A 25,362-nucleotide genomic window follows, 5' to 3' on the forward strand; every position below is an offset into this window, starting at 1 on the left:
GGTTCGATACTTGCAAAGAGATATTTGATAAATTTGTCAAATTCATCAAAATTCAAAATCTACATTTTTACGCATTCTTAAAGAAATCACTCTGTTTTGATTTGTACTGTATCTTGTATAAAACCAGGAGTTTTGAAATCTGCACTTTTCATTTGTATGTGCACATGTAATACAACCTTGGGAACACTTCAACTTAATCCAGTAGATAAATCTCTTATAATCAAATTGAAATAAAATCTCAGATAGAAAGCATAGAAAGTCAGTTTTTTGGAAGAATAATAAACTTTCTATATCCTTTTAATTTTTAAATTAAGGAAAATTTTGGAGGCTACCTCTATCCTTCCTCTCCTCTGTTTTCTTTTTTTTTTTCCCCCCCAAATAAACTTTCTGAGGAGTATTATACACATCTAACATATAAAAAAGTTTGGCTGTCATTCCTACTTACAGAATATATAAATAAAGCAAACCTTTTGTCATACTGGTAAGTAAGGGCAGTTATGGGAATTGTTTTTGGAGTGGAGAACTTGGCTGAGAAGCATGACACAACACATCACACTATGTTCCCTCTAAGAAAGCAGTTTTTCAAGTTATTTTTATCAAAAGTATGTTGATTGTAATACAGTTTCTTCCCACACATGAAAAAGAACACAAGATTGAAGATCTTTCAGTGTTAAGACACAAATGTCACAATGTTCCTGCCACTTGCCTAATGTGGAAAAGTCATCCAACCACTGAATCTCACAAGTGAAGAGACACTTCGCGTGTTCCCTTTCCTGTAGCTCTCAGCAAAAGCCTTCATCAAAAGAAAAGATGAGAGATCTAGAGAGTTTTAGAGATGAGAAAAGAGATTTACTTTGGGATGAACTTCCCAGTGTAACTTTATACTCAGGTGATAGGCTTCCATATACCCTCCATCTACATTTAAGAAACAGTTATTGTGCATGACCATTGGGAATGGTCCTTCTCAAAACAAAACAACGATCTCCTCATCCCCTTTGTAATCCTCAAGACCATATCCTTTCAGATTGAGATATACACCACAATTAAATAAATAAATTCAGTAGTTGCCTGTCATTTTATTTAAGCATTTTTGCAAGCTTTTAATTTGTACTTCGCACTGTGGGTGAAAGACAACAGCAAATAAAACTACATGGGAATGTTGCTAACTTCATATGCACTTTTGCAAAGGGCAGTAGCAGGGAAGTCAGTGACAGTGTCCAAAATTTGTATTTCTTTCTTTCTTTATGACTCTTCTAAACAGAATCTTAAATGACTCTAAGCAGAATCTTAACTTTTTACTTTTGCTAATTGTTTTTAAAGCCCATGTTTATGTGGGTAGACCTGGCCAGATAACATTCTGCCTTCGTACTTGCATGCCAGTGTTTCTCATGTACTCTCTGTTATAACTGGGCAGCTTTCAGGCACAGATTTACCAGTCAGCTCCTAAGTTAAAGTCACCTTTAACTGAAGACATGCTTGATACCTTGATACTCACACCTAGCATGTGGTGTGCTCTATAAGACTCATTGCTTTCGTAATCCTGCAGCTCTCATCTCTGTCAGACAGGACCAATGTGTCTTTGCCTTTCTCTTTTGCACACTATTAGTTTCTACTGCCTTTATAGCATTTCTAAAGTGCAAGCACGGAAGATCTGAAAATCCTCAAGTAGCAGATTATTTTCTATATACTTAAAGAACACTTCAAATAACCTTCTAACAATGCAAATTGAAGTTACATTATCCACGCTAAGAAAGGAAAAGATAGCTGTAAGATAGATAACAGAACACAGCCTTGCTGAAGCTGAAGGACTGTCAGTAGTCACTATTCATTTATAAAGCAAAACAAAACAAACTGGTTATACTGTGACTTCTTTATGTTACCTTTAACATTATGGCTTTTAGAACTGAAGTGATGTGTACTTGGCTAAAACTGCATCATGATTCACAATAAGAGAAAAAAAAAGGCTCAAAACACACAGATTAACTGTTCTGTTTGCCAGGCACAGATAGAAACAGAAAAAGTCTTCTTTCCTAATGGTTAAAAATCACTTTGAAATGAATATTTCCTCAAATTCAAAATAATTGAGGGTTAGTAGAATCCTAGTAGTTTTAGAAATTACTTTAGAAACCCCAGGGTTTTAGAAGAGCCTGAGCTACAAGAGAAATAGCAAATAAGCAAAGAGAAAAAGAGAAAGAACAAAAGCAATTACTACTATCTTTCAATCTCATAAATGTTTTATCAACTTAGCTAAATAGTACGCAGTTATTTTGTATTTGTAATTAAATAATCTTTGTGAAGTTTCTTAATTTTATACTCACGATACCCAAAACAAAGCAAAACTTAGTTGCAATTCCTCTTTATGGATTTAATGCATCTTTCTTCCAATTTTCTGCCCTCTCAAATTGCTGGGAAAAAAAAAGAAAAGCCCACAGAACCAAGCAAATTCAGATCAGGATAATACAATGGGTAACTCTTTAAAATCTATTCATTCACATTAACAAGAATTTCAAAAACCAATTCTTGCCTGTAAGTCCACAGTACAAACCTGGGAACATTTCAAGGGTATATTAGAAAATAAAAGGTTAATGTACAATAAAGTTCACTAATATTTTTCTCAGACCCTCTGTACATATTAAGTTACCTGCATTCAGTTCTAAATTTCTAATAGGTGCTAATATTGTAATATTAATATAGTTATATGTTAATTAATATATATAACATTACATATATATTATATAATATTAATATCTAATAGTATATACCTTTCAGAGAGAGTATGGTACAGTTCTTAAAAAAAAGTATAATCTATATGCATTTTGTACGCTAAAAATGTGCAAGTTTTTCAGAGGATATTGTGAGAAACTTTCATGAGAAAGCTGAAATGAACACAGTTCATCCATAACAACAGGTAGTCTCTATTAAAACTAAATACAAAAATTAGCAGCCTTCCATTAGGAAAAAAAAAAAAGAGTATCAGTAAGAAATTTTCATTCTCAGACTTTAAAAACAAGCAAAGCAACCAAAAGAAATTCTCTTTAACTCTTTTTATCATTATCCTTCTTTCCTTACTTTCCTTACTTCCCTCCTTAAATGAGATGACAGATGAGATGAAAAAAAGGGATATTATTTAAGATCATCTTGCATTCAATACACAATTATTTGCAAGGATAGCCATTATGGCTTCCATATTTAACCAGCCTACATATCAAACTTTAATTACAAATAAACGTTATGTAGTTTCCTTCATTTACTTGTCTCTCTGAAACTTTGAGTACTTCATTCGGTTAATTCCTAATTTACACTGTTGCTAGGGAAAGAAAACTGAGACTCATCAGCATCACCAAAAGACTGAATTAAATACAACATTTGTTCAAAACTTCTCTTGAGATGCTTTTTGCCTGAAGCGAAATTCATGTTTTGTACTGACACTCACTGATCTTATAGAGCTATTATCCATTTTACAGAATTAAAAATGTAGGCACAGCACACCAACTTTTCAAATTATGACTGCAGAAAAAGTGCCCTTCTTCAGAAGATGTTCTTCCAGTCAAAGAGCAGACATGCATGAAACTTCTAGTATGGTGCTCAAAGGTTTTACACAGCAAAGATTCGTTATCATTTCATTGGGTTTGTAATATTTATCTTTTATTCAAGGCACAAAATGAATTATCTGTGTTCATCTTCATAAAGACTGTCCACACCAGTAGATCTGATTTGGCACACAAGTGCATCTTTAAAACAGTACTGTAAGCCCTCTGGAACTAAAATTCATCCTTACACAGGCAAGACTCCACAACATTATTCTCTCACTGGAACTGAAAAATGAAACTAAACTGAGCAAAAAATAAAAGCTGGTTTTACTATTTTTTTAAGCATGCATCTACAGCTAAAACTTCTCTAGAAATGAGCTGAAGGAAACAACTTTCCTTCTCATAACGGAGTTCTCTGTGTTGTATAAAATGTTGAAATTAACAACTACACTTTAGAGGCAGATTAGATTTGCCTTCATTTTCACCAACACTGCATTACACCATTAATTTTACCAAAAGTATTCTTAAATTCTTTCATGGTTACTAACACAGAATATTACTGAAATTTCTAGGCAATTACCATCATTTCATAGTTAACAAGTGAAAAAGATCCAGTGTACACCTTCATAAGTTATTCCTTGAAATAATTATTACTGCCAAGACAATATTGTCCCATTTCACCATGAGAATTTTGCATTTAAAGCATGGGTAACCTGAATCTGTGCAAGTACAATAAGTAAAACATTAAATCTGAACAAGTAACAATTAAAACCTTTCTTTTCATAAGTATATAGGCAAAACTGACATTTCTGCTGCAAGAGATTACTGCATGGACAATGGACTTCAGGGAGTTCTCAGTGCAATTGCTAAAGCAGCACATACATACAGTCTCTATTCTCATTTTACTTGATTCAGCACAGTGAATATCCAGCTGCTACTATGAAGGCAATGACACTTAGAAACACCCATGGAGTTAGCAAGAAAGCTGGGAAATTTTGCTCCCTCGCTCTGTTTTATCAAAGTTTACATTGAGTCATTGACTGAAACTGGAGAGAAGGAGATGACAGATGTAAAAGGAAGCATTTGATTGAACTGGAGATGAGGAATCCCAGGATGAGATGGAAATTTTTAGGACATTTTCTAAAATGAAAAAAATAAATGTGGAATCACATTATATAAAAAAATAAAAATATACAAATAGACATATGAAAACTATTTCCTTCCTACCTTTCTTAAAATTTCATGTGTACTTGTACATGATTCCACACAATCCTTTTTCTTGAGCTCTACTGATTTGAATCACCAACTCAATTAACACAAAACAAGTAGACTGCTAAGAGCATGTAAAATGGCTGTTACTGGATTACTGTTTGATTGTTTCTGTCTTCACTTACACACTGCCAAAAGCTTTCCATTAAAAAAATAACTGTAAAATCTTCCTTTCTTCAGCTATTTGTATTTGCCATTTTTAATGTCTCCATAACATTCCCTGTCATCACATTATTTCTTTCATTAAGCTTTTCTTTTATTATTTCCTTTTCTCTTATTATTCAATTTTCTTGTTATTCCATTTTCTCAATTGTCTCATTTCTTTCCTGTTCTAACCTCTTCCTGTCCATGATTTGCTCTGAACTCAGGATGTTTGGAGATGGAAATAGAAAGCAAGCAAATTCTTTTATGTTTTTGGATTGTAGATCTACTCACCTACAAAAACATCTGTTTAGCATCTGACAGTGGAGTATATCACAAACTTTCATGCTCGAGCATTGGGTCACATTACCTAAAAGTAGGTAGAAGTTCACCCCCGAGAGGAAAGCATCTTCATTAAAACATCATTATTTTCACATCAAGACTATGTGTGCTTTGAAATAGTCTTCTAACTTAGGTAATGGGAGAACTGAAATACATCATGCATTGATATCCAATCTTACAGTATGGTAAATACTATCACCTCAAAAATAAAACAGCAACAACAACAATAAAACACTAAATATTCTCGTGTCTTTAAGAAATTTGACAATTGCTGTCAGATGAAAAAAATATGCACAAAGTCTCACGATGGCAAAGTCACTTTACTCCTCTAAATGAACAACTCAACGTCAATTCCCTCCTGTGAGAAGATCTGAATCTAAATTTGTTATTGATTAACTTTAGGATACTATGAGATCAGAGATTCTGGCATTTATAAATGTTATATTCATAGACACATAGATGTTCACTGAAGTCAGACACTCATCTATCAGGTGGAAGAACTATAACCACTCAATCTGATACGTCTTGCTCACTATCTAGTCAAAAGCACAAAAGGATAGTTGCAAACTGGATGAATTACTGATTCTTCACTGAAGGAAGGAATGAACACCCCTGAAAATCTTACTAAAAGAGGGGAGATTTAGATTTTACTCAGAGGGTGGGGAAGCACTGACACAGCTGCTAAGAGAAACTGTAGATGCCCCACACCTGGAGGTGTTCAGGGGCAGGCTGCATGGGGCCTTGGGCAGCCTGAGCTGGTGGGGGGGCTCTTCTTACTACTTTTATCTTGGCTTCTTAGACTTATATAGCCATATTTTCCATCCCTCACCTATAAGACTTTTGACTATAGTGACTTGTTTTATCCAAAATGGTAACGATAAAACAAGTCACAGAGAAGTAAGGGAAACAACCTGCAAAGAAGAGAAAAATAACCCATAGGTGTTGGTAACAGCAGTAAACCTGCAGAAGCAGTGCACACATTACTTGATTCAGTTAGTCCATGTGGAAAAAGAAGAAAAAAAAGACAAAGTGTTAAATGCCTTCAAAACACGAAAAGTTTGAATTACATTTTGCCTCACTGTGTGACTCAGGAAAGTCACTCAGGAGAAAAAGACAGATCTGGGAAACCAGTTTGCCTCTGCTGCAGAGACATTTATTAAAATGATGTTTTTTCTAGTAACAGAATGAAAGTCCAGAGGGAGATGAAAGAGCAGAAAAATTAAAGAAACAAAATGGGTTTACCTCAAAATATGGACATCCCTGCTTCAAAACAAGTCAGTTATCTAACAACAAAGCACTTAAAAGTACTCCATAGAGACTTACAGTTGTACAGAATTCAGAATGTTCTAAAAGTGCTACATTTCTTTGTCAAAATAGTTTGAACCTTCATTATATATACAATGACTTTCTTCTGTCTAAACGACAGTTCTTTTAACACAAGTACACCATTCACCTCCCTGAAGAAATGCACTGTGGTGGGAAGAGTTCCAGAGGAGATCCCAGAAGACTTCGAACTATTAGAGATTTGAAAATCAGTGATGGGTAAGCAAAATGATCTGCTTACTTTTTATCATCAGTAGCTATCCTCACATTGTCATTCTCTTTTCAGTTTGATGTCTCAGTGCCAAAGTTAAGTGGGTAAAGCTCAAAATAGACTGACATCATCTAGTGTAACAAAGAGTGAAATGAGGCAGAAAAAGCTCAAATAAGATTCTTTTTCATGGAAAAAGCTAGCTTAACAGATTTCAAAAGTGATCTCTAACCCCAGTTATCAGAAGTGCAATAAAGATAATACAAGCATAAGCATCTCTACTGTCTTGTTGAGGCTTGGGAATGATTTATGAAATTCCTTATCTGCTTTGGCTTCAGCCAGAATATAAGACAGTGGGATTTTTGCCCATCAGATGTACATTCAGATGAATGGATATTTCTTTAAAAGCATTTGTGAAGGGAACTATTTATTTTAGTGTAAGTTTTATGATTTCTTGTGAAATTGTATTTGCTTCAGAAATAATATTAACAATATATTTTTACTCATATTTATTTCACTTATTAATATGAATATTTAACATTAATCTTAAATTCTAAGTCGCTCATTTTAGAATGAGTCTTGAAGTCTGCACTGCTCAGAAATTTAGACAATGTCTATAATAGCAAGTAGTGCTTGCTCGCAGCAGAAGATAGCAGTGTAACTGAGGGTGATGCTGAGTTGTTGCTGAGGGTCCAATGTCCACAGTGCATGTTTTTAGGAGCGTATAACTTTGGAATTGCCCTACTTTACTACCAAGGAATGAATGAGCATTAAATGATCAAGTACAACATGTATGTTCTTGTCACACATTTTCCTGTTTAGTTTCAGCTGAAATAAATTCTGATGCTGTGCACTGAGATCCCTCTAGGATGAGACCACTGTGGTAACTGGGGACGATCAGGAGGCTCTTTCCAAATACTTGATGTCTACTTCTGGAGAGGCATTATTAAGGATCCCTAAATCCTGCCTGCTGAACCTTTCTATTTTCCTGAGAAATATGCAAAATAAAGAGGTAACTGTGAAGCTATGTAAAGGTCTTAGGAGCACTTCCCTAGCGTTATTTCCAGCTTTCAGCATTGAAAAGAAAAAAAAAACAAACACACAGAAAAGAACATTTGACTTAAGTATTGTAATTGCCAGCCAACAAGTAATCCTTAAGTAATTCAACTTTGTTTCTCCCTCATTTTCCAAATACCTCTTTCTTTGAGTAATAGTATCCATCTGATCTTCCAGAATTAGTCCTGGAGTAACACACCAAATTCCAATTCTTTCCACAGCATGAGCAGAAGGAAATAAGCACTGACATTTATCTGATTGACTCTGATAGGTTGCCCTGCTTACTTCTGAATCTTGTTTCAAAAAGGTGTTCATTAATATAGGATGGGTGCATCAGACTGACAATGGCATTCCGTGAGCCTGAATGTTCAGTTAAACACTAAATGCATTTTTTGTATCGAAAGCATTTTTGACACATGCACAAATTTAGAAACTGTTAGTAGAATTAACTGTTTTGATTTCTTTTGTGAAAGACATACCTCTTTTCACATAAAGACAGCATTGGTTGTTACATTCCTCCTGCATTTTTGCACACGCAGCATAAAAAGTCTGGTTGCGTTTATTTTCTCAGTATAACTATATTTCACTTTTTTCTATCTATGCTGAATGTGGTAGTTGTTTTGTTTCTATACTTGTTTATATTATGTGCAAGTAAAATGCACCCAATAAGCAGACAGAGATATCAAACATGAGGTTTTCATCATGAAAAATTATACTGATGTGTCAAAATCACAGCTTGGAGTGAGCCAGAACACACATATGCCAACATGCTGGAGCAAACTCAGAGTGGAAAGTTTTTTTTTTTTAGACTATTCATAGTAATAGTAATATCAAGAAAAATGTAGATTTTTAGAGAATGCCTTACAAGTTGCACTGGGAAACAAATGGAATAGTGGTCATTGGAAACATTTAGCTCTACATTTGGACAAACACTGGTCGGGGTGTGGAGCGATGCTCAGTTCAATAGTGGAAAACATTCCTGTGGATTTAAGCTCTTCAGGAATCAGAGAGTTTACTTAAATATTTACCATATTTCTAATTATTATTATAGCCATGATTTTGTAAGACAAATTCAGATGATCATTATTTTTCCTTTCAAATACAGACAGCTAACAGAACATTATGTTAATCATGGACAGAGAAGAGTTATTCATAGAATCACAGAATCATAGAATAATAGAATGTCGGACCAAAATTCAGATCCAATGTCTAAGAGTGCTGTCCAGACCTTTCTTGAACTGCAGCAGCTTGGAGCAATGCTGACTGACCTGGGCAGACTGTTCCATATCCACTGCCCTCTGGTGAAAAACCTTTCCCTGCCACCCAACCTGATCCTCCCCTTACACAGCTCCATCCTTCTCCCTCCTATCATATCACTATCACCAGAAAGCAGAGCTCTGTGCTGCCTTTCTGCTCCCTGTGAGGAGCTGCCATAAGGCCTTGCCTCAGCCTGCCCTGCTTTGGGCTGAACAAACCGAAGGACTTCAGCCACTCTTCGTATGTCTTGCCCTCTAGGCCCTTTACCATTTTTGTTGTCCTCCTTTGAATGCTCTCTAAAGGTTTTATGATCTAATAGTGTGGCACCCAGAACTGCATGCAGTGCTTGTGGTGAGACCACACTCAGCAGGGCAGAGGCACAGCCATTTCCCTCAGATACTGGCAGTGCTGGGCTAGATGCACTCCAGAGTATGGTTGGTCCTTTTTGGCTTCCAGGGCTCACTACTGACTTATATTCAATTGGCTGTCAGTCAGAATCTGTAGATTCCTTTCTGCAGGACTGCTCTCCAGCCTCTTCCTCTCTATATGCAATCTGCATATATATCCAGGGTTGCCCACTCTCAGGCGCAGTCTACCCTAAACAGTAGCAGACTACTTGCTACTTATGGTAGTTCTTTATGAATATCTTGCAGGCAGTTCTTACTCTAAAAAAGAAGAAAACGTCTAAGTTGAGATAACCAATGTACTTAATACTGGACCTTTATTTATGCCTGCTGCTAGGCAGAAAACTTATAAATATTCTAAGAAACTTAAGTTTTCAATTTCTCAGTCTGACTCCGTGTAGACAAAACATCATCAAAATCTGTCTCTTAAACTGCAGGTCATAAAAAGCTAGCAAGCTGACTGGCTCTACCTACAAAGCGTGAAAATAGTTTTGAGGTGTGAGCTTAGTTGTCAGACATGTTTTGCAGTAGAAGAAACAGACTGATTTGGGACTTTACTCCAAAATGGCAAAAATTAGTCTTTCAGGAAGGAATAATGGACCAAATCTACCTCCAACCTATGAGTGTAAGTCACCATAGCAGAGAGTATCATAATAACAATTATGATTGAAAGACATTGAGATTCTCATAGATAAGGCATTTAAAGCTTAACCTGCAAAGAGAGTTCAGTCAGTATCAGTACATTTTTAAAAGGACTACAGAGCTTCTGCTCTGAAAAACTCTTAGCTCTGTCAAATTTAGATTGGAAGTCTGAATTTTTGCCCTATCAGCCAGCTTTGAAAATGTAGGCCAGGTAGACACTCAGATCAAAAGTGGAAGAGTACTTATCTAGTTTCTGGCAAATCAAATGACTTGAATCTCGACAAATTTGGTGGCTACCTCCACAGAACAGAGTCATTTATTTTTTTGATTGAAACTTGACATTTATCATACTATTTAGACAGATTCTAGTGACAATTACAAAAGACATTTGCTGGGCTTTCTGTCAGTATTTCGTGTCAGCACAGAAGACCTCATTAACACAGAACAAGAAAAATCATCCACTGAATATGAAAGAGAGTTAAAAGAATTTAATTTTAATTAACTCTATAAATTTTTCAAAATGTTTTCAATTCAACACGAGACATGAAAATCTAAAGTAGTGGTTTATATACTATTTACCAATGCTGACTTTATAGGAAACTTGAATGAGTCAGCACATTTAATACAGCAGCTGTTCTAAGCCATTGCATATAGTACAGCAAAAATTTCCAAAAATTTTTGATCTACTTCACGTTTCTTTGATTTTCCTAATTTCAATTGATTTAACCTAATTTCAATAAACAGGGAAAAAATATAAGTGAAGCACAGTAAGTACCAATGTTTATGTGAGTGGTCTTCACACAAGCATAATATAACATCTGTAGGAAGAAATCAGCAGAAGTACTGAGCGTATCAGAAAGAACAGAATGCAAGAGACATCTGGTAGCAATGCTTGAGGGTTTGTTCTATCACCAGAGTATTTTGGAAAAAAAATACTTTCTTTATATTACTTAGTGCAATGTCTGAAAATCACTCATTTCATCGGAAAGTATTAAATTCCAGAACATCATATCACAGAATTCAGCATCTTAAAAAATTAGGTTCAAAGTTATTAATGTTTGTCAGACTTCATGTCATAGCTCTTTCAATTCTAGCTAGGACGTAGGTGACATTCAATATTCAGACAAACCTCAGGATATTTAGTGAGTTCAAACAGAAATGATAAAAAAGTTAAAAAAAAATCTCATGCTTGTTGAAGTTTTAGGATGTAACTATCTTAAGAAGATTAGTTCTTTTTTGGGAATCACTAATTTTCACTACTAAAGAAAGACCTGCTGTATTAAAAGGTGAAGGTCTTCCATATATTTGAAGGAGAATAAACATTTTTTATTATAAAGTGACGTCAAAAATGTTACATTACATTGTACAGCACTGCAGTACTCCTTGTTTATTATACATGAACATTACTCCTGCAGAAATATATCAGATACGCATTCACATGAATGACTGCATATGTAAGTGTCATATCCCTGAAGAATAACAGTACTATCAACACATAAACCTCTCCTCTCCTTACATTTTTTGCCCAACTGCATGTTGTCACAACATCCACCGTAATATTTACTTTTTAAAAAAAGATCTGTCATTGTTTTCAGGGTAGATATTACAATTCTTGTTCAGATCATTAGATTTTAATGGAACTTCTAATATAAATGAAAGATACAACATTAAGTTCTGATGGTACAGATTTATAATGATTTAATCCCCTAGACCGTGTTAGGAAAAGAAGTTCTCTGCTTTACCATGAACTAATACTTTGCATACTCTGATTATATCTTGTACAGAATATTCTTCCTATCTCAACTTGTGTGCATTTTATTTAATTAAAAACAAAAAACAAGGAAACAAACATTATTAAAAAGACACCTTGTTGTTTTTTTTTTGTTTTGTTTGTTTGTTTGTTTGTTTTTAAGAAATCTCTAATGTCTAAGGACATTGCTATCAGGTTTATATCTGGCTATTTTTACTCTCTGTTAATTGCCAGTTAAGTACTGTAGCAGTATTTTTCTGGCTTTAGACAGGCCGTTATCTGACTCTCTGCTTTTTCTCTGGAGGAAGTAATCTAAGAAGCATCAAAGTATCAATGAATAAAAACAAAACAGCAGTTTCCATTTTATTGGTCTACAAAGTTCTCCGTAGGGTTTGGTTATAATTCTTAACTTACTTTAGTTGCACCATGGCTTTTACATTTTTTACCTTTCAAAACATTTTGTATTTCTTGGCATTTGTGTCTCTTCTGACAAGAAGTTCATGAGAATGAGCAAAACAGGAAACTGAGATGATATTTTCTAAAGCTGCTATTCATACACTGGATACTTTCAAGTATTCTAAATTAGGCCAGTGAGTCCACATACATCATAGCTATATCAAAGCTCAAGATACAATCAACCTATTTATAAATCAAAGCAGTCTTTTTTGGAGCACAGAAATCAGAACAGCCCAAATCTGTTCTATAGCAGGGAATTCTGGTAATTACTTCTCTTTTTCTTTGCTTTTACCACTTCTGACATCATTTGTTAATTACACATCTACTGTTATCTCTGACAATCACAGAATCATAGAATCACAGAATTATAAGGGTTGGAAGGGACCTCTAGACATCATTGAGTCCAACCCCCCTGCAAAGTTATACCTCATCTGTTCTGTTCTTTTATGACCAAACTGTTTATTAGCACTGTCAATTTATAAGTCATATTTCCATGTACAAATGACTTCAAAGTATAAGAGAATTATTAACAATGGAGAAGTGTTCAGCAGTACTGCTGGGGCAGTACTGTTGGAAAAACTTGTCTAATACAGTTGGAGATCAAGCAATGAAAACTCATGCACTTTCACAATGAATCGAACGTGATGACTGTGACATAACCCTGTATCAAGAGATAGAAATGTAAATCAACTTCACTGTACTTTAATCATCAACTTCATTTTAAGCTGTTGTTTCATCCCAAACACTAAAGAGAATTGAAGAGGTGACCAATTCTGTATAAGATCTAGATTTCAAAACTTTTGGTGCAGAAATGGAGAAAAACTAAATAAAATAACAACTGCAAAATTAATTTTGATAAGACCAAGTAAAAATGTACACAGATCAGAAGGTTCTATTTCCACTATTAAATTGATACTATATGCCACAGTTTTGTGTTTTACTATACTTTAAAAAAAAAAAAAAAAAAGAAGTATATTGGACATTACTACTATTCTTATAAATATATGAAAATGTGCATAGAACTATTAGAATACTATCTCTATCTTCATCATATCATGCAAGACATGAGCCTTCACATAATCTCTGAAAAAAATAGATTAGAATGATTTATTTTATACCTCTAAAGTTTCTGCCTCAGTAGATGGAATTAATGGTTTCACACTTTGCAATTTTTTATAAAAATTCTAGTACGTATTCTGTGAATGTATCTGGATGGAAATCTGAAATGTATTTGTGATCTGTGAGAGAAATCGTCACTCATTTGGGGAATTGAGGGGAAAAAACACAGTGTCTGACATCGAAAGAGGTAGCGGTGCGTGCTTTGACCAGTTTACATAGGAAGGTGGTGAATTCACATTAATACCAACTTCTGGTAGCAATTGTAAGGTTTTGCTTGGGCAAATATTGCTTCAGATTTATTTGTTGCTATTTTGTGACAGAAATGAGTGTTGAAAAGGCTCAGTCCTTTAGCCCTGTGCTCTTAGCCTTTATGAGAAGACGGATTATTATTTAAATACTTAGAGCTGCACTAAGAACCTGCCTTTGATCACCTCTTGAAATACTGCTGAAATACTATGAAACACTCAAACCTTGCAATTGAATTAAGACAATAAGAGTTCTCCTTCATTTTCTTCAGTGGTCTGAACTAACAACTCGATTATTTTCTGATGAAATATTGATGCCCTAACACGTCATGTCACTATGTGCTGTAGTCTTATTAAAAATGTATTTAAGAAAAGGTAATGGGTTGTTATTACTTTCATTTTGAAAAATATCATCAGAGTTGTAAGTTCAATATGCTTTGCTGAGAAAGTTGGCATAGATTAGGATCGTAGGATTGAAAGCATGCTTGTAGTTTGGATGTTAGTAAACCATTATGAACTGCTCAAAGGAATTTCCTTGATATAACTAGACATTTACATAGTTCATTGGAAAGATGTGCATCTCAGCTACTGTAAGTGTACACGTTAATCAGAAAGGAGATTGAAGGGAACTATGCTCCACTGCTGGAAAGGGTTGTCCCATATACTTTCAAAAGAAAGACTAGTGGGTGAAGTTGTGTAAGCATATAGGTCTAGGGTCAGGAAGACAGACTGCTGTGTTTACAAAAGAAAGAGAGAGAAAGAGAAACATGAAGCAGAGCAGAGATCAGAGTCTCAGTAGTGAGAAAAATGTGTCTGGATAGGTAAACATCCTGCAGTGGTACCTGGGGAAAAAAAAAAAAAAAAAAAGGAGAAATAGGACACAATATTCAAGAAACTGCATCTATTACTGGTTTTTTATTTTTTAATTTTGAGGGAAGTAGAATGGCTATTTTTAGACATTAATGCCGTACAAGCAAGCCAGATTCTTTTGAAGTTAAAGAAAGACCAAATAAAAGTTTAAAACTTGTTATCCCAAAGCTAGGTATTTAAAAACATCTCTAAATTTTGAACAGTCAATCACAATGTGTTGCAAACACATAGTGCTTCAGAAAATCAAAGCTTTTTTTAAATTAGGAGTGGACATGTCACTTTAGTGCATAATTAAAAACAGTAAATAAAACTGAAAATTCACCCCCTTTGTTTTGCTGTCTCAAAAATGAAAGGCAAGGTATGAAAAATCAAGGTACACCAGCTACAGAAAATCTTCCAAAAGACACTAACAGAACACCTAGTCTCACTTTATGGCCCACCTAAATTGGGGTCACATTTGAGCTATGAGCTCAGAATCAGCTGGGTCTTTCTACATTTAAACTGTCGTTAAAGCATTTAGAAAGCAGTACCGAAACAGAAGCACAATCATAGTGCCCCATAAACTAGAGCAAACAGCCCTATACATCTTAAATTTCGGATTCTTGTAGCAACAGAATTCACATTAAATATACAGTACTAAGTGACTCGAGAGGAAACAGGCAAGAGGAAAGCAGTATCCAAATAAACGAGTATCACAAGTTAAATACGAGAACGAGATGTCTTAAAAATTATTATGGAAACCTAAAATAAGGTAACAAATGTGATCTAAAAGCATATGAGTTACCTGCTGAAATAAATAAATAAATTACAAATACACAATTGGTTTCTGTATTTGTAAGTAAGACTATTTTAGACTAGTATAAAACAGTGTTTTCAACATAGAAATCTATGCAGGTTATGAAACAAGAGCCCATAAGAGGATCTGTTTCCAAAGAGGAGGATAATTATTTAACAGCCTTCTCCTAGAATATGTTCCTTTTTCTCTAAGTCTGCCTTTACTTCAAAGAAAAGCACTCTCCAGAATTAGTTGTCAGACATCATGGAGACAACATGTTAATTAGATAAATTGAGAGGGATTGCAGTATATCGTGCAAATGGTGGCTGCACCAAACCTTTAAGAAACGTCTGGATCCTTGCACAGATGATTACAGAATATAGAAGCTTTGGTTTTTGATTTTGTTTTCCCCAGAATCCATCCATAACAACTCCAAGGAACAAAATTACCTAGGTTTGTCCAAGATCAGAGACAGTACTTTGCAATTTCAGAACCTGGCTTTGCTTCTGCTCAAATTAACTGAAGGAGACACAGCCACTGACTTTGCGTGTTTGGTACTAGTAAGTGCCAAATACAGAAATGCAGCCAAAGGCCACAAAAATAAAATTTTATTCATAATTCTGTAGAAATGTATTCAAGAATTTTCTTGTCTGTAATAAAATCTGCAGTACCTTCATCTCAAAAATCAGTATGAATTTGACATACTGTAGGTGGTATTATCAAAAACCTAGAACTGCAAAGCTATTTAAGGAGGATTAACTAAATCTCTGTAAAGCCTTTGCAAACTTAGCTTTGTTATGGTAATATTTGAAGACAGTACCACACAATTTCCATGCTACTGATTCCTTCATAAACAAGGTGCATTCTAACTTTATGTTATATCCTGCTTTTATCTTTATGTTATATCCCGTCTGTTCATAAACCAAATGCTTAAATGCAAAGTATTACTGATGGTAAAATTATATGAAATAGTCTATTTTGACTTTTTTCTTCCTAATTTTTTCTAATGTCAACCATGTGTCAGTTTGAGAAACAGATGAAGAAGTATGGGCTACAGTGGCATTTTGTGTACCAGTAAATCATAAAACAGAACTGACAACTACAACCACTAAAGGAAATAAATCATCAATCATTCATCTACTGAGACAAACATCTCACACATTACCTATCTGAATATATTTCTCAAATGTTATTAATTGATATCTTCAGCCTCTCTGATGTGGCCACAAAATGGAATCCTAGTTCAGTGAAGTTAGTAAGTTTGTAACAGCAGTAAGTTGCAAACAGGATGCTCATTTTCATAATCATCATCATATTTGGAAATGTTATGAAACTGGTGTGTTTGTGATCAGTAACAGGGCAACTGGTAGAAATTTTAATGATGAAATATAGTAAGTAAAAGGGTAAAGAAGCTGTATTGGAGTGAAATCAAGACAGCTTTGGAGATAAAAATATCTCAAAAATATGGTAGTGTTCGGTGACAGATTCAAATAGCAGGTGGGTGAGCTGATAGTGTCTAGGAATGTTGTGGGAAGTTATAACAAGTCTGTCATGAAGCCTCCTAAAGAAAACAAATTGTCATGGGAAGAAAGGGAGTCACTTCATTAACCAGTATGAAGCAGGCATCACAATGTGGGATAAATAGCAGGCACTGTGAACAGTTTAGTATATGGGTAAATGACCTGAAAAAGGGGATGCTACCCAACATGGAATTATTCAGAATATGCAGTGCTAAAGACAACTGTAGGAAACATGGATATCTCCTAACACTGAATAATTTGGCAATAAAATAGTAAACGTGATATAAAAACGTGTACAGTTACACCAAGAAGGAAAGAATATGCGTGACTTCTTAATCAGCAAGACCCTTCTGGAAAACATCTTGAAATTGTCATGGATAATTCACTGTAAACACCATTTCAGCAGCAGGTGTAATCAAAACATCAAACAGAAGCTTAAACGATACTGGGAAAGGTTTTGAGAATAAAACATAAGGAGCTCTATGGTTTTACCTAGTTTATTTTAAAAAATATATAGTTTAGTTAGGAAGAAATAGAGAATGACAATGAATATTATTACAAGTATGAAATACTTTTATCTAGGGTAAGAAACAAGGCATTTCCACCTGAAATAAATAAAATAGTATTATCAATTGATAAAGACCATGGAATGGTTATCCTATATTTCTTGTAACAACAGGTAGGCACTAAGAATTTTGATGCTAATTTAAACACAAAAAAAACTCTTTCAGCTACAGCAGAAATTGTGTAACACAGTGTTACAGTGCCCTAAAGGAATTAATTAAAAATGGATGAGTTAAAAGATGAGTAAAGAAGATAATTCAAAGAGAGATCATCAATGTCTTTGAGCAAAGTGGCTAAAACAGAACACTTTCCTCACCCATCATTAGGCAATTCTATAATCCTGAGGGTTATAAAAACAAAAATATTTTGCAGTTACTCTTAACATATTTTACTGTGCATCTATTGCTGACTACCATTCTTTCACAGAACATCCTTCTTGCAGATATTTAAAGGTTTTACAGTTCTGCCAATTATCACACAAATGGAAATCAAGACATTTGAACTTTGTTTCTATCTCTGATCACAAGCTCTCTGCACAAAGGTCTCATTTGCTCAATCAGCTCATTGGGATTTGTGGGCTGAGAAGTGCATATGCAGTTTTTACCTCTAACTCATCTTCATACATCAGTTTGTTCCTTTGTTTTTTTCTCTGCTTTATCTGGAGAAGTTAGTACAATTCAGTGTAAACCACAGGCAGTGCATAGTCTCCAAATTATAAGCACATTAAGATGTTATCAGGTAGAAAAATCTACTCCATCAGCTCGAGTTCAAGAGAGGCTTGTACTATCCTGAAAACCTTTCCATCCAGTAGTAACTAGGTTCAAGTTCTAAAATAGCTAAGAATAGTTACTGAACAGCTATAGGCTTTCTTTACCAAGGTTCACTCAATTCAAATGGATTTTCTTTTTGCATAAAAAGAGATTAAAAAAACAATGAGAGGCAGATGATAGGAAGGTAGAGGTAAGCACAATGTGGGGTGGGTGAATACATTCACTTGTTTCTGGAAGTGCAACTTGCTGACTGTACAACCTCTCTGGGCAACCCATTCCAGTACTCTGTGACTCTTACAGTAAAAATGTTCTTTATCATGTTCAAGTGGAATATCCTATGTTCCAGTTTGTGCTCATTGCCCCTTGTTCTGCCACTGGGCACCAATGAAAAGATCCTAGATCCATCCTCTTGATCCTTGCCATTACAATAATTTTAAGCATTGAAAAGATACCCCCTCAGTCTTCTCCAGACTGAACAGTCCCTGGTCTCTCAGCCTTTTCTCATAAAAGAAGCCTTCCCTTCCTTTCTCTGCCTCCACTGGACTCTCTCCAACAGTTTCCTGCTTTTCTTGAACAAGGAGCCTGGAACTGGACAGAGCACTCTAGATGTGGCTTCTTCAGAGCACAGTACGGAGGGAGGATCAACTCCCTTCACCAGTTGGAAACACTCTTTGTAATGCACTCCAGGAGGCATTTTTAAAGTAGTTCTGTGTAACTACAAGGATCATCCAGGATATTGGATGATCCTTGTGAATCCCTTCCAACTCGAGGTATTCTACAATTCTATGATCAACACTTGGACTTGGTGATAATTTGTGTCTCATCCAAACTATTAATACCTTTGCGAGTCACAGCAATCTCAAATCAAGTCTGTGGGGCTGTGAGCCTGGAGTTGGCTCACTTCTTCTCCCAGCTTGAGAACTAGGCAGACTAGAATGATCCTTGATCCTCACTGCCGCTGCTGTCAGCTGCCTCTTTTCTCCTGGTGTTGTGGTCATCTGTGGGCAGGTAGGAGAACTTCTGCTAACTGGGAGTTATCTTATGACTTATTTTAAGGAGATTAAAAGTAAGAATAAAATATCAAGATATCACCTGCAATTGTGAAGTAGTTTGAAAAAGAGTTCACCTTTATTTTAGATAATAGCTCAAAAATAGTTTCTATACATAGAACTATGCATATGCAGCTAGTGTTAACATCTAAAACTGATTTCAAATAATTCTCACAAAATTAGTATATTGTAGGAACTGAGAAGCAATTCATTATTCATTGCTAAAATGTATTTCCTCAAATGTAGCAAAGCACTTAATTAACTGGTAGGCTAAATGGGACAATGAGATCATAAACCATTATTTTTAGCTAGAGAGTATTATTCAGTTTTAAATGTCAGAAATGACTAATTTTCATAAGGGAATAAGTAAAATTAATTTTAATTAATTAATTATTCAAATAACAAATGTTGGGGCAGGAGGAGTGACAAGTCACATATGTACTTTTCATACTTGTTGTCTATTTACATAGCTGGATTATATGCGGATAAAAATTGAGCCTTATTCTTGAACCTGTTAATTAGAATGTATTTATTACCCTTATTTTTATATTGCAAAGAAGAAATGTTTTGGATGAAATTAAAAGAAACATGGAGAAAACAAATACGAAATATTCCATTTTAAATGATCTCTTCTGTGACCTGTAAAGTTTTAAAGTTCAATTAAAATTTTTAACATATAGTACTCAAAATTGCTGTATAGATTCCTTAACAATTATTTAAAATAGAAAGGCAAAAAGCTGTCTTGATATACAGTGTATGCTTCTCTGTGCCTGAAAAGTCTATTAAGCATTCTCTACTGTTGCCTTTAGTACAAGATTTTTTCTCCTACTTTAACAAGCTTCTCAAAACCCATTTACATCTAACTTCAGTAGTTGGATGTCTGTAAACTGATGACTCACATATCTGAAAAAGGTATCAAAGAGATCTTGTACTTTCATGAAATTATGATATCATCTGACCACAAAGATAGTGTAGGGCAAAAGAGATGTCAATGTTGTAAAGTGGTGTACTGTCTCATTTTGATACTGAGACATCAGAGAGTTCTTCAGGTTACAATATCTTGAGAGACAGCTTACTGCTCATGACAAAAATCTACGTTTACCAGTGTAAAACTGATTCTTCAAAGAGTAAAGTAGGATCCAATCAGTTTCAAGAGTCACACTGGTTTATATTAACCTATTTGCTGGGTTTTCTATACCCAGAGAAACCATTTTCTTGAAAAGTCCTGTACTTCCTCCAGAACTGAAATAAAACTTGTAAATAATAGTAGAGGTGATGAAATCAGTGTAATATTACCAAATCAAATAACGTACTATTATTTCAGTCAGAATTAAGGTGATTAAAACAGACAAGAGAATTTATCTGAGTAGAAAATACACTTCAAATATCTACAGTATCAACAGATTAATCTTACTTTCAATATAGATCAAATCTCTTAACTTTCAGTTTGGCTAAGGGCTGATTACTCTCTTAATGATACTGACAGATTTACAACAAAAATGTTTCTGAAAGGAAACCATTTTACAACACAACTTTTGGAAGCCCTTTTATAACTGTGATAATGATTTCCTTGAAATTCAATCTTTTTTTTTTAAAAGGTGACTCTTTGCTCCCCTCTGAGTATGCACTTTTAAATGGAAGATGCGTTTGAAGTGAGTTTTCCCTAATTCACTATAAATGATTATATCAAGTTTTTTAGGTAACAACAACTACAGCCTGTGATTATGCTTCTTCTCTGCCATTATAGTTAATGTGCCAGCATAAAATAGAATAAAACTGAAGGTTCCTCATGTACCAGAGGGATGAGATACCTAAGAGGTCTCAAGATCATACCTGATTTTCCAAAAGCTAATATTAACTGTTAATAACTATTCACAATGCCTTTACAAATTTAACATCTAATTAAATTTTTACGATTCATTCACTTTTATTAGTTTGGAGGAGCTAAACAGAAAATGCAATTACTTGCCATTATTTCTGTAGTTATAGAACACTAGCTTAGACTTCAAAAATCAGCTTTCTCCTGGGAGAAGAGCAGCCATTTGAGCAAGGCCATCAGCAACATTACACCAGGTCATGCACAGAGGTACACTGTTTTTCTGTTTTGCTAGATTGTGTTTCATTATGCTCCTCATTATACTCCTAATTATATTCCCACTAAATGGCTGATTCTTTTATTTCTACTTCCTAAATCCTTATTGTAATATGTTCCAGTATTCAAATCATCCCAGTATTTAAAGGAGGCCTATAGGAAGGATTACAAGAGACTGCAGGAAGAGTACTGACAGGACAACTGGTAATGGTTTTAAACTAAATGAGTGGAGATTTAGATTAGATGCTAGGAGGAAAGACTTCACACTGATTGTGGTGATGAAGTAGAACAGGCTGTTCAGAGAAGCTATGGATGCCCCACAGTGTTCAAGGCCAGATTGATTGGGATCCTAAGTAGCCTGATCTGGTGGGTGGCAGCTCAAGGCAGGAGGTTAGAACTAGATGATCCTTAATGTTCCTTTCAACTCCAGCCATTCTAATGCATGCAGACATGAATGCATAATGCAGTGCCTGTAGTCTCACAGTTTGAAAAATCCCACCCTGTTCTTACACATTATACAAAAGGATGCAGGTTGCAAGCTGGCCCTAATTAATCTCCCCAGTATGCAGTCAATTTTTTCTCCTCCTCCACATTTCTATAAGATTATGATGTAAATGTTTTAACAGCATCATAGAGTCATAGAATGGTTTGGGTTGGAAGGGACCTCAAGGATCAAGTTCCAATCCTCCACTGCTAAATCAAATACTAGATCAGATTGCCCAGGGCTTCATCCAACCTGGCCTTAAACACTTCCAGGGATGGAACATCCATAACCTCTCTGGGTAACCTGTTCCAGCATCTCACCACTCTCTCAGTAAAAAAAAACCTTCCCTGACATCTAATCTAAATCTTCTTTCCCTTAGTTTAAAACCATTCCCCTTGTCCTGTCAATATCAACCTGTGTAAAAAATCGATTTCCCTCATGTTTATTTACTCCCTTTAAATACTGGAAGGCCACAATGAGGTTTCCTTGCAGCCTTCTCTTTTCCATGGTGAACAAACCCAGTTCCTTCAGCCTAACACGTTCAACAAAATGTGTGAAGTCTCCAGGCACGTAAAGATGGAATTACTGAGAAAGTGAATAAGATAACTGGGAGGGGAAATTCAAAAAGGACTTTCAGGAGCAGGAAATAAATATTACACATCCACACAGATACACTTTGCCATGTGTAATTGATTTTGTGCATATTAAGTCAAGTGAGATGTACTCAGAAAATTTAAGCTTTGCCTTGGTTGCTGTTTGTGGTACTGAGAATGAAAACATCTTGTTCACCAAGGTGGTGAGTGTCCTTATTTATCTGTTCTTCAGTTTGAATATTTGAGCCTCTCTACTGGAACTCTAGGAAGAAAGGACTTTGAATATGAATCATATTTGAATATGATTTTCATTGCATGACATTCAGTCTATGGCATATTGAGTTCACATTGTTACACAACCTATTGCTTTCTTATCATGAAGCCTAGGAAGTTCTCCATCCTCACCAGACAAAAAGTTTCACGTGTCATCCTATGTCAGCTCATGCCAAATTCTAAAAATCTCTCTTATACTTTTAGTGTGAGAAAGAATTTACTTTGCCATCCTAAAACAAATATCACCACATTCTTTGTCTCTTTGCAACTGCACTGCAACATGTCATGCAAGGTAACTTTCTGCCATTACCCTCAGTGATGGAGGCCTGCGTGTTTTGCCAAGTTTTAGCAAGTTAGTTTTTGATATATGCTTCTAATGACAGATGATGTGTATCTCCTTCTCTTAGTGATGAATATAGCCTTAGTACATACCTAGTTTATGAAATGCACTGACATTTCAGAGGATAAAATGTTCACTGTGAACACAGAATATTGCATGCAACATTACAGTGCTGTCATGACAATTATTGGACTTATGTTACTACTACCTTGCATGCAAAAATGACTATTTTTTTTTTGTGAAGTGCAATGAGGAAAAACTTCTAGTCTTGAAGAATAGATTGGGTTTGCAGACAGAAATAATCAGTGCACACTATTTGATGTTTATAACTATCTTCATAACATAAACAGCAGAATACTTTTATATACTTCCTCGAGGATATTAATCCCCTCCAAAAACAAGGGCATTGATTTTTGTAGTTATGTATACAAAAGGAAATAACTAATGAAGAATGCCTAGAAAAAAAATTGCTCAAATTCTTTAGTGCAGTTAAACACAGGGCAGCAAATTCTATTGTCATTAGTGCAAACTAGTGGGAACCAGAAAAAAAAATAATAAAGCAACAGATAAACAAATATAAAATGTAAAATATGTTTTTCCTTGCTAGTATTCACCTCTTCAAAAAGAAATTCAGTCAAAGTCAGAAAAGCAGTTCAACACTCCAACAATTCTGAAAATCAACTAAAATAAACTATATTGAATTAAGTAGAAACAAATACTTATTATTTGTGGCAAAATTCCTCAAACCTTACGAAAAAAAAAGCTAAACAAAATTCTTATTAACAGCTCCTTCTAAATGTGAATTTAGGTATTTAGTAACTTGAATATGCAACCTTACCCTCTTGTTTTTACTATAAAAATTAAATTTATGATATTGGAAACTTTCTGGAGAGCAAAGTGTTTTTCTAGATGCTGAGCTGAGATAGTAGGCTTTTTGATAAAGTATTGTCTTAGAGATTCAGCTATTCAGTTGAAAATGGTTAGTCTCTTATAAGGAAATTTCTACCTTTTAAATAAAATTTACAAAAAAAAAAAAATCAGAAGTACTTTCTACAAACAAAAGAACCTATTCCATCAGAACCAATATTTTCAATCATGCATTTTTTTCTGTGAAAGAAGATTCTTATTTTTAATTCACTGTGAGATAGAACATAATATTAAAGTTCCAACTGGAACTGGGATACAGTAGAGGAGTTGCTGGCAGGTCTGGAGCCCCCAGTTCAAGAAAGACATTGAGCTTTCTGAGAGGATCTAGAGGAGGACCACGAAGATGACAGGAGGGCTGGAGTAACTCTCCAGCAATCAAAGGCTGAGGTAGCTGGACACATTCAGAGTAGAGAAGACTCCAGGGGGACTTCCTTGTGGCCCTTCCAGTACTTAAAGAGAGCTTATAAACAGGAAGGAAACCAACATTTACATAGTCTGATACTGATATGAAAAGGCGGAATGGTTTTAAACTAAATCAGTGGAGATTTACATTAGATTTTAGGAAGAAATGCTTTACTCAGGGGATGGTGAGGTAGTGGAAGACGAATAGTTTGTCCAGAGAAGCTGTGGATGCCTCATCCCTGGAGGCAATCAAGGTCAGGTTGGATGGGGCCTTGGGCAGTCAGATATGGTGGATGACAACCCTCTCCTTGTCAGAGAGTTGGAACTAGGGGTCCATTCTATTATTCTATGACTCTATGATTCAGCAAAACAAGAGGCAGTATGGGCCAAATGGACACTTTCTTGTTTCCTCTCTCAAATGTAATTTAATTTCAAGCCATATACTTAATTGCTATTTATATCATACAACTCAAGTATCCTACAGTTCAAACTGATATGTTGAATGATTAGAGACTAAGAGAATGATTAACTTGGGAAATACTTTTTTAACAGGAATATATGTTACTAACTGAGTTCTAGCATTAGTTGGGCAATGAGCAATATCTTAGACCTCAAAATATCAGCTGCGGCATAAAGAAAAAAAAAATTAAAATGTAAGTCTTTTATCTCAAATAAAAGAAAAATGCCTGTGAATGTTAAACTTCAAATAAACAGCTTGATGATGTTTCATCAGGAGAATTAATGTGAGCTTTTCTCTTGCTCTAAAATACCAGAATTTTTTTTTTTTCTCTTGTGTTCTACAACACTTTTCTTTCTTACAATATGCAGTTTCAGTCATCAGTTTTCTGTGTAGAGAAAAAGTACTAATCATATTTTTTTCACTAGATTACATTATTGTTTAAGGATCATGTTATGCTTCATGCTGTATGGAGAACTTCTCATTTTGGTAAGAAAAAAAAAA

The sequence above is a fragment of the Meleagris gallopavo genome, chromosome Z (genome assembly GCF_905368555.1).
Source record: "Meleagris gallopavo chromosome Z, MGAL_WU_HG_1.1, whole genome shotgun sequence".
Lineage (NCBI taxonomy): Eukaryota > Metazoa > Chordata > Aves > Galliformes > Phasianidae > Meleagris > Meleagris gallopavo.